Genomic DNA, 3,022 nt, shown 5'->3' with positions numbered 1-3,022 from the left:
GTCGCCATTGCTTTTCTAGATTTATATTCTTTTTTACCTATTTTGTATGGAGGGTTTTTGCTTGTTTCTATTGTTCTCATATGTTGGGCTAAGATAGAAAGCAATCCCAACATACACACACTACTATATATAAGATAGATAACCAAAAAGGACCTACTGTAAAGCACAGGGAAGTCTACTCAATATTCTGTGATAACCTATATGGGAAAAGAATCTGAAAAAGAATGAATATATGTATATGTATAACTGCATCACTTTCCTGTACACCTGAAACTAACACAACATTGTAAATTAACTCTACTCCAATAAAACTAAAAAAAAAAAAAGAAAGCAATCCCAGAAAGACAGTCCCTTTTCCCTAAAGGAGGAAACTGAGTCATGGGACCAGATGCTTCTAGCCTCATGACTGTACAAATAATCCCTTCTCCTATTGAAAGCCAAAGTATGTAGAGAATTAAAAGTTTAAAACACTTCAAAATATGTAAGCAACTTCAGTAATAAAATCTCAAAATGCAGAAGCCCAAGGATGAAAGGGGGAGAAAAGTTTCCAACTCAAGCATCCCATTTCTGGTGCTTTGGGTTGAGAAGGACTCTAAGCCCAAGCTAAGGCTCAGTGAGAAACGGGACTAAGATTATCAGGGGACTGGGAGATGGCCCCACAGACGTCTTGTATTTGCCATCCGTGGAATAACATAATAAAATAATGTTACTTAACCATCGCACAATTTTATATTTTTTAGTATTGCTCAGCAGGAAATAACCTGAGGATTACGAGCATACCTGTTTGCACAGAGGGCAGTGACAATCCATCACTTTCCGTTGTTGTTTCATCTCCCAGTTCTGCCTTAAGTAACTATATTTTATGTTCTTCCTTGTTGATAATAAAAATCAGAAGTCCAGAAATGACTGGTGAGGAGAAATACAGAATTCCCAGGAGGGGCCATTTTGTCATTAGTTACAATCAATATGCAAGGCAGCTAATTCCACACCATCAGGGAAGACCAACAACAGGCCCGAGACACTTCCTGACCAGGACTAGTGAAAACAGGCACACAGGGAGGGTGACTCATATTTCTAGCAAGTGACCAGAGTGTGGGTAATAATAATAAACAGCAGCTGCTCCCACGTTTGAGTGCCTCCTTTATTCCAGGCCCCAATCTAGGAGCTTCACGTACATTAAGTCCAGAATAATATCCCTCAAATGTTAAGGTGAAGAAACTTGCCCAGGGTCAAAGAACAAACCACATTCCCAAACAAAGTCTATTAAATACACCGAACTGTATTTTGTACCAAACTATTTAATAGCCGACAGAAAGGATCAAACTGTGAAAATACCCTGGAATAGCCTGTGGGTAAGAGTAAATAAATGATACAAATATTTAAAAACTCACCTTTTGCTGTAATTTTTAGTGACCTTCGTACCTAGAAGTCTTTTTTTCCTAGATATTTCTATTTTTTTATTTTCTCACAAGGCTTTTTAAAAAATTAACATTCTAGTTTGTCATTCTAAATAATTAGGTAATCTACTGGTGAGCATTTTTGGAATGGGTCAGTCCTCATCTTTTTTTCTATTCCTGAAAAATCAAAAGAAAACACACACACACACACACACACACACACACACACACACGCTACTTCTTGGCTACCATACGAGTCTAGCAGACAGGGTTCCGGCTACAAGTGGCCAAACATCCCATTCAAATCACTTAAACGACTTTATTATTTTTTAACATCTTTATTAGAGAATAATTGTTTTACAATGGTGTGTTAGTTTCTGCTTTATAACAAAGTGAATCAGCTATACATATACATATATCCCCATATCCCCTCCCTCTTGCATCTCCCTCCCACCCTCCCTATCCCACCCCTCTAGGTGGTCACAAAGCACTGAGCTGGTCTCCCTGTGCTATGCAGCTGCTTCCCACTAGCTATCTATTTTACATTTGGTAGTGTGTATATGTCCATGCCACTCTCTCACTTTGCCCCAGCTTACCCTTCTCCCTCCCTGTGTCCTCAAGTCCATTCTCTACATCTGCATCTTTATTCCTGTCCTGTCCCTAGGTTCATCAGAACAATTTTTTTTTTTTAGATTCCATATATATGTGTTAGCATATGGTATTTGTTTTTCTCTTTCTGACTTACTTCACTCTGTATGACAGACTCTAGGTCCATCCATCTCACTACAAAAACCCAATTCGTTTCTTTTTATAGCTGAGTAATATTCCATTGTATCTATGTGCCACATCTTCTTTATCCATTCATCTGTTGATGGACACTTAGGTTGCTTCCATGTCCTGGTTATTGTAAATAGAGCTGCAATGAACATTGTGGTACATGACTCTTTTTGAATTATGGTTTGCTCAGGGTATATGCCCAGTAGTGGGATTGCTGGGTTGGATGGTAGTTCTATTTTTAGTTTTTTAAGGAACCTCCATACTGTTCTCCATAGTGGCTGTATCAATTTACATTCCCACCAACAGTGCAAGAGGGTGCCCTTTTCTCCACACCCTCTCCAGCAAAAATATGGAACGCTCACGAATTTGCGTGTCATCCTTGCACAGGGGCCATACTAATCTTTTCTGTATCACTCCAATTTTAGTCCAGCACTGTAGCTTGCTGGTCGTTGAGTGGAGCTGGGTCTTAGCATTGAGATGGAGATCTCTGGGAGAGCTTTCGCCATTTGATATTATATGGAGCTGGGAGGTCTCTGTTGTACCAATGTCCTGAACTCGGGTCTCCCACCTCAGAGGCACAGGCCTGACACCTGGCCGGAGCACCAAGACCCTGTCAGCCACACGGCTCAGAATAAATGGAAGAAAAAAAGAAAGAAAGAAAAATATAAAATAAAATAAAGTTATTAAAATAAAAAATTATTAAAAATTTAAAATAATTTAAAAAAGAAAGAAAGAGAGCAACCAAACCAAAAACAAATCCACCAATGATAACAAGCGCTAAAAACTATACTAAAAAAAATGGACAGACAGAACCCTAGGACAAATGGTAAAAGCAAAGCTATGTAGAC

The 3,022-nt window shown here is 38.8% G+C and overlaps 1 non-coding gene across 1 annotated transcript; it reads right to left on the bottom strand.

Moving 5' to 3' along the window:
- Nucleotides 1–2,517: 2,517 nt before the first annotated feature.
- On the bottom strand, nt 2,518–2,619 carry LOC132530959 (U6 spliceosomal RNA). The gene has a single exon (XR_009543965.1). It is a non-coding gene; the product is annotated as a U6 spliceosomal RNA (small nuclear RNA).
- Nucleotides 2,620–3,022: the final 403 nt, after the last annotated feature.

The sequence above is a fragment of the Lagenorhynchus albirostris genome, chromosome 12 (genome assembly GCF_949774975.1).
Source record: "Lagenorhynchus albirostris chromosome 12, mLagAlb1.1, whole genome shotgun sequence".
NCBI classification, from domain to species: Eukaryota; Metazoa; Chordata; class Mammalia; order Artiodactyla; family Delphinidae; genus Lagenorhynchus; species Lagenorhynchus albirostris.
Note: the sequence above shows the minus strand (reverse complement) of the source record. Positions and strands in the feature narration are given on the sequence as shown.